This window comes from Primulina huaijiensis, unplaced genomic scaffold (assembly GCF_012295235.1).
Source record: "Primulina huaijiensis isolate GDHJ02 unplaced genomic scaffold, ASM1229523v2 scaffold2417, whole genome shotgun sequence".
Lineage (NCBI taxonomy): Eukaryota > Viridiplantae > Streptophyta > Magnoliopsida > Lamiales > Gesneriaceae > Primulina > Primulina huaijiensis.
The window spans coordinates 7,735-15,401 of NW_027355945.1; the positions used below are offsets into that span (position 1 = coordinate 7,735).

The window sequence follows — 7,667 nt, forward strand, 5'->3', positions numbered from 1 at the left end:
CACAATCTCATCGAACCGTCTTTCTTTCGCACGAATAGCACTGGTGCTCCCCAAGGAGATACACTCGGTCTAATATATCCCTTGGCCAGCAAATCTTCAAGCTGTTCTTTCAATTCTTTCAACTCTATCGGTGCCATTCTATAAGGAGCTCGAGAAATAGGAACCTACCTGGTACTAGGTCGATACTAAAATCTACCTCTCTGTCTGGAGGCAATCCCGGAATCTCATCGGGGAATACATCTGCAAACTCGCAAACCACGGGCAGATCTGCCAATGCTGGGCTCGATTTCAGTAAATCTACTGAATAGACAAGGAACCCATCTGTTCCTTTCTGCAGTAATCGAGTCATAGACAATACTGAAATCAAAGGAATTCTAGCTCTAGACCCTTTGCCGTAGAACTTCCACTCTTCAGCCATCTCTGGTCTGAATCTAACAATCTTGTGGAAACAGTCTACTGTCGCTCTGTACTTGGTTAGCATGTCGATACCAATAATGCAATCAAAATCAGATAACCCAAGTACAATACAGTCTAAATCTATTTCATGCCCATGATACTGTAGTAAACATGATCTAACAGATGTCACTGATATCAACCCTGTCCCCAGAGGAGAAGAGATAGACACTACAGTAGACAACGACTCAATAGGCAATGCATGTGTCAATGCAAAACGCTCAGATAAGAATGTATGTGATGCACCTGTGTCTATCAGAACATAAGCAGGATAACCGCAAAGCGAACAATTACCTGCTATCACGTCATCAGGGGCATCCTGAGCCTGCTCTTCTGTCAGTGCAAACACTCGAGCCTGCTGTCTAGGAGGTTGGCTCACTGTCTGGCTGCCCCTAGCTCTGGGCTGTGTCGATGTAGGGGCTGGCTGGAATGAATGAACAGATGACGCCTGCCTCTCTGGCTGAGCTACAGATCTAGATGCTCCTACACTCTGAGGCTGCTGTGTACCTCTCTGTGGACAGACCCTGGCAAAGTGGCCCTGCTGTCTGCAAATGTTGCAGCGACCCATCACGCCCTGACACTGTTCGGTGGCATGTCTACCTCCACAGGAACTACAGTAAACCCCTGTATACTCTGATCTCTGGCCCGACCCTGTCTGTCTCGGCCCACTGGAGCTCGACGAACTGCTCCCTGATTTCTTGAACTGCTTCCCCTTCACTTTTTCAAACTGTCTTTTCTCCCGCTGCTGCTACCACCACTCTCGAATCTGGGAGGTGGTTGCTGATATTGACCCGAGGGCTGGGGTGGTCTAGGAGTCGGAGTGGTATAAGAAGTGCTTCGTTGCCTAAGCAACCCTGCTTCTGCTCCCTTCGCCCTGTTCAAGGCATCAGAAAAATTGTTGGGTCGTCCCGTGTTCACCAAGGTGAATATCTCAGGATTCAGGCCATTGATAAACTGATCCGCAACGGCCTCGTCGTTCCCAGCAATGTGGGGAGCAAATCGGAGCAAGGTGGAGAACTTAGCGACATATTCTTCGATGTTCAGCTGTCCCTGTCTCAGGTTGGCAAATTCAGCACCTTTGTCATTTCGGTAGGTGACGGGAAAGAATCGCTGATAGAACTCTGTCTTGAACACCTTCCAAGTGACCTCTGTACCACGATGCTCCAAAGCCCTCTTTGTGGTAAGCCACCAATTCTTGGCAACTTCTTGAAGTTGATGCCCAATCAGTTTAACTCGTCGTTCATCGGTGTAGTCAAGAGAATCAAATAACATCTCGATGTAATATAACCAGCTTTCACACTCAACTGAATTCTCTGTGCCCTTCAGTGTAGGTGGTCGGAACGACTGAAACCGCTTTAACAAGGTCTCCATCGGTGTAGCGGTCACATCCATCGGATCATTGGAAGTACTGCCCTGTTCTGGTGCCCGACCTGCTACTGGTTGCGGTACTCGTCGAGGAGGCATATCTGATTATCAAACGGATTAGTACACAATCTATACAGTCTGTCTCAGTCCTCCTCTGATCATATACTTCTGATTCAGAATCGGTTCTGATTCAGTCTTTGCAATTACATGCTGTAAGCAACTCAGATAACAAGACAACATGTAATAGGGAAAGCAATAAATCATGCTAGCACAACAAAAGCAAGGAGGACAACTCAATCTACCCCGTTCATTCTATTCTATCTCAGTCTAAAGGATCTATTGCTTTGATATCACCTGTTGTGGGGACCCGGGCTCTAACTCAATTATCTTTGGGATTAACTGGATCTTTGCTAGAAAATGTGGGTCAAAAATTTGCTTTTAACATAATACACATACATAAAATTTATTTCATTTCATTAAAAGCAAGGACATATCTCGTTTCGTTCATACAATCAAACTAGTGTTTAAAAGTATTAATACATGTCTAATACAACAACTAGTTTCTTCTGCTACGCCCGCGATCACCACGCTATCACCTCTCAATCATCCTCGTCTCGACCCTGATCCTGCCCCACCTGTTGTTATGCACACATACAAACACAACAACAGCCGGAAACTCCGATGAGAACAAATCCCAGTATAAAACATGTATACATGCATGTCATGCAATTAAATACAAAATCATAACACATAAATCAGTAATTATGACACACTAGTGAATACAGATAAAACTCTTCGACTCTTATTCTTTGACTCGACTCATATCTAAGTCTAGGGATCCCGGTGTGAATAAGACGTAACAAGTCTCCCACCTACTCTCCCAATCGTGGTGGCGGTACGTCTTATTCCTAGACTTCGGTCCTGTCTGTATAAAGTGTCTAATTCAAAAAAGCTAGTCTCCTAAACAAACCCGCGGGAACAATTATCATGAACTTTGGAACTGGCTTTCAGAAAGACCTAAACTTACTAAAGGAATTCTAATTCAAAAAGCTAGTCTCCTAAACGAACCCGCGGGAACAATTATCATTGCCTTACTTGACTCTTTTAGCTTATAGGATTCCTAGCTCTAATCAATAGGTAAAATGGGGATTAGATCCTTGCTCCTTCTATGTCTTTAGGGTGATCGTAGATCAGAAAGACTCACTCTAGCAAAGGATTCATACCCAGACTAGCCCTACCCCTGCTTCTAATGCTCGAACTCTTGTTGGAGTCCGAGCGATAAGGACTAGGCTTGCAGACACTTCCTACTCCCCAAGAAGAGTCCTTAGGAAAGGTATTATTATAGCTTATCGCTTGTGCTAAGGTTCATCTTTGGTTTTCATTTGGTAAAAGAAATATTCGTTCACAGGGAAAAGTATGCTTTGCTTAGAGAAGAAAGACGCAGGGTCTTTCCTTTCATACCGATTGGCAATGATATCTCTTTCTTCTGCCATTGCGAGACATTACAGCGCTTACATATGTTTATGGGCTTCCTCTCCTATTACTGGAAAATCAACTTCCTCTAGGACTAGGGATCAAAAGACGTTTTCAGACTAACAGAAAGGAGCGCAGTGGAAGGTAGGATCGAGGAACTAACGATCAGACTGTCCTTGTGGTACAAGCCGTCAGACACCTAGTAATTGACTTTTGTCAGATACTAGTTCTCTCTGTCATTGTGTGGAGTAGAGGCTAGTTCGGGCAAATTGCTCTCTTATGTCATTCAACCAAGCAAGAGAAAGGGCGGGTCGAGAAAAAGTAGATAGGAATATGGTCCAATGTCCTGTAACTGAGGGGAAAGAATTGTCCTCAGATCCCCTTTAGCTACTCTGTCAAATAGCTCAACTGATGCCCACCCCACGCTGCGCACCCCGGGGCTGTTCGCAATGGCGCTGTCGGGATTCACGCTTCGAGAGATCAATAGTGCACTCTAAGAAATCCTTTCAAAATCTTCGCCGCGAAGCGAAGCGGACCTAACCTCGGCCTTTGACATAACCGAAACCTCCTGCTTTTGCTTGTCGGAGACCATAACGTAAATCGCTTTCTTGAGCTTGCATACCAAGTTAGGATTCCTAGGAGAAGAGAAGCCTGGAGTTGGAGGAGGCTGAATAGAAATTATTGTGGATCCCTCCTTCCCTTATGTTGTTGAAAGGCATTCTTCACGTCAAATTGAAATAAGGCCACCTTTTGATTGCAGCCAAGGCAAGAATGCCACGAATGGTGTTTAGCAATCTGGAGCAAATGTTTTCCCTATCTCTAAAAGGGTTCGACTCAATATTCTTGAAGGAATCCTTTAGCTACTAATCTAGCTTTTCTCTACCGAGCCATCTGCTTTATGCTTGATCTTGTAAATCCACTTGCAGACAATGGCTTCTTTCCCTGCAGGCAATGAGACTAAGTCTTATTCTTTTTTTTTTCCTGGGCATTTCTTTCTTCCTGTATAGGATCTCTCCAGCAAGAATGATTGGAGGCTTCAGCAAATGATTCAGGTTCATGAGAAGATTGAACTGAAATGAGGTAAGCTCGATCTTTTTGGGAAAACGATATATAAGATAAGATAAAAATCCTTCAACAGGATAAGAAACTTGAGAGGATCGACGAACCTGAGAGAGGGATCCAGAATCTGAGGAGACGACTGGAAGGGAAGCAACTGGGCTAGGCTGCTGATCTTCTGGAGTAGCCTGACCTGGGAAAGAGACTGTAATCGCCGCCGAGAAGAAAGATGCTGTGCCGGGTGACTGGAATCCTCTGAGGTCAGCTGAACAGGCTGACAATCGGCAGAAAATGCTGAGCAAAGCTGCTGGCCTGAAGAGTGAGGTACGAAGTCAACTGCAGAAGAATGAGGAAAAAGTTTATGAACAGGAGAAGGCCGCAATACATCTCCATCATCATTCTCCCCCGGGGCTGATTAATTAGGTTAAGGAAAATATGAGGCGACTCCATTTCCATTAAAGAGAGCATTAAGGATACATCGAGTCTCTTGGATTTCATCACGTCATAGCATCTATACCCGGACTGAGCATATCCAAGAAAGACACAAGTGGTTGCCTTGGGGACAATTTTTCTATTAACTGCGCAGGAATATGAACAAAACACGTGCATCCAAACACTCGAAAATGCCTATAGTACTGCCCCAGTAAGAAGTTCGTGAGGCTGGATGGAATGAAGCTTCTTCCCCCAGAGAGAGATGTCCCGTCCCTTCTTTATGCACATCTACATAGCCAGAGACAAAGGTGTACAATCTGGTCAAAATCTGTGGTTCTTGTTGTTCATTCACTGTAGGTTCTCTTACTTGTAGTGGCTGGCAAAGGCCAACCGAGAGGGGAGAACGAATGGCTTAGGAATCGACCGGTTTCGAGCAGACTCGTGGAGCTGCAGCTTGGATTATCGTAGAATAAGAGGGGCCGTCTTAGTAAATGACTTAGTTTAACTTAAAAGACAGATGCCGCCGCTGCGAAGCGAGGGAGCAACTTGTCTGATTTTTCGGTGCACTCATTCCCCTGTAGAGAATGAAATGAGGCCCCAGCTTGACTCTAGACCAAGACTCCTTACAACTGATGAAACTTAAAATTAATAATTTATTATATGTTAAAACCTATATTTTAAAATTTAAGTTTCATTAAAATTATAAAATTATGTTATTTTAGTATTGTGTGTTTATATTTAAACGTCTTACTAAATATGTTTTATTTTCAGGTTTTCTACGTGTTGGTAAAATAATGATAACTCAAGCTAGAAAATTCAAATGGAGGGATTCAAATATTTTTTGAATCCTTGAGAAATTATCTACAATTTTGCAGAAGACATGATTGCCTAAAAAGTTGGTTAAGATGATCAAATTGTGAAAATATCAAAAGGAAGACAAATTTACATTCACCATGACCAGCATATAGTAAAAAAATATAACTATTTCAATATTTAACCAAATGAGGTGAACCAAGTGGCCAAATTCATCTACAGACAATTTCCCACATGTTTGCTGTTTTGAGCTGAGTCAAATTCGGTGATTAAAGTCGTGGAACAAAGCATTGAAAGAAGGGGCATGGAATTGAAGTTGGAGGAGACAAAGACTACTATTACAACTACATTGCATTAATAGAATTTTTGACCCTTTCTCTCATTTGGCCTATAAATAGAGGCCTTGTGCTAGCTTGAGAATCATTCTATCTCATTGTAAAATATAGTGTGAGTGTGTATAAAAGTTCTAAGTTCCAATATATTTTTCATTTTCCAAATTATGAGTGATGTTTTTAGTGTTGATCAAAAGTAAGTTCATGGAAAGCTAAATCTATTATGTCAAGGTGAAGAGGATGAATTCTTGGTGAAGTAAGATTGTTTATATTTTGTATATTCTTTCTTTATTTCTTTTCATTTTGCTAATTTCTTTTTATTGTAGGTATAAAAATGAATTATTTGTTGTTATCAATTTACATCAAATGCTTGATACCATTGAAGTGGTTATCTTGATTTGTTGTTTAATTTTGATACAATAAATATTTCATCAATTATTATTGTTATATTATATATATATATATAATTATATCATATATTTCATTTAGACGATAGCGTGGCTCTGCCGATTGTTCTAAATGAAATATTATGATATCTAACAATCTAACATTTACTTTATTGCAACTAACTTTATCTTTATTGCAACTAACTTTTACTTTCCGCATCTAACTTTTACTTTATCGCAACTAACTTTTACTTTCAGCATCTAACTTTTACTTTATCGCAGCTAACTTTTACTTTCCGCATCTAACTTATTAAATCATATATTTCATTTAGGCAATAGCGTGGCTCTGCCGGTTGTTCTAAATGAAATATAATGATTTAATTTAACATTTATTTTATGCATTTATATATTTATATAGTTATATATATAATCATAGGTACCATATATAAAATATCGGTGAATTCGGTATTTTCTATAGTGGGAACTATATTATATTAGGTGTGTGTTTAAATATTTTTATTTTCTTGGAACCATTATTTATGGTGGTTTCCTTTGTTTTACTTTTAGTTAAACAATATTGCATAAACCAAGAATAAATCCTCGAGCTTTGACAAAATTTATAATTTGTAAACTTCGTTCTTGCATTTGGTAATCTATAAATTAATAAATTTAAACTTAAAATAACCTCTCTGTGGATCGATCTCGTACTTACGAAATATATTACTTGCAGACAACCTACACTTGGGTGAATTATAATTTAAGTAGTAGCANGCCCTTAGCCCCTCTCCCCCCTAGCCGCCTACCTACTCGTGTTCGTAGCTCGATCGGAGGTCAAGACTGTGGTCCGGCGGAAAAACAGAAGTCAACCGTATGTTGTGATACGTGAATTGCTCAGTAGTGCTTCGCCACTACCGTAGCTGGCGGAAATAGCTTAATGGTAGAGCATAGCCTTGCCAAGGCTGAGGTTGAGGGTTCAAGTCCCTCCTTCCGCTCCTGGCTTCGTCGTTTAGTGGTAATGAGTGGAGTACATAAGCCCCTTTAGCGATAATGGGAGCAGCAAGGCAGCCCCTTGTATAGGGTTCCAAATCTATCAACCTAATAAGAAGAAAGGGGCAAGCTAAAACCTACTCCTAATAAGTTAGTTGCTGGCTTTTCATCAGCCGTTGCGCGCTAGCGTTTTCCCTTACTAGTAAAGGGGCTGCTTGCTAGTTGTAGCGCGCAGTGTACTAGTGAATAATATAAGCGAATTGATATTACTAATGACGGATGGAGGTTGAGGATAGACTGATCTACTCCCACTCTTCACCTCTTGGCTCACCTGGGATACGTACACCCTTGCCCTTGTCTCCTTCGCCGG

The 7,667-nt window shown here is 41.4% G+C and overlaps 1 non-coding gene across 1 annotated transcript; it reads left to right on the plus strand.

Annotated features, from left to right (window-relative positions):
- The first annotated feature begins 7,230 nt into the window (after positions 1–7,230).
- TRNAG-GCC (transfer RNA glycine (anticodon GCC)) lies at positions 7,231–7,302 on the plus strand. The gene has a single exon. It is a non-coding gene; the product is annotated as a tRNA-Gly (tRNA).
- The last annotated feature ends 365 nt before the right edge of the window (positions 7,303–7,667 follow it).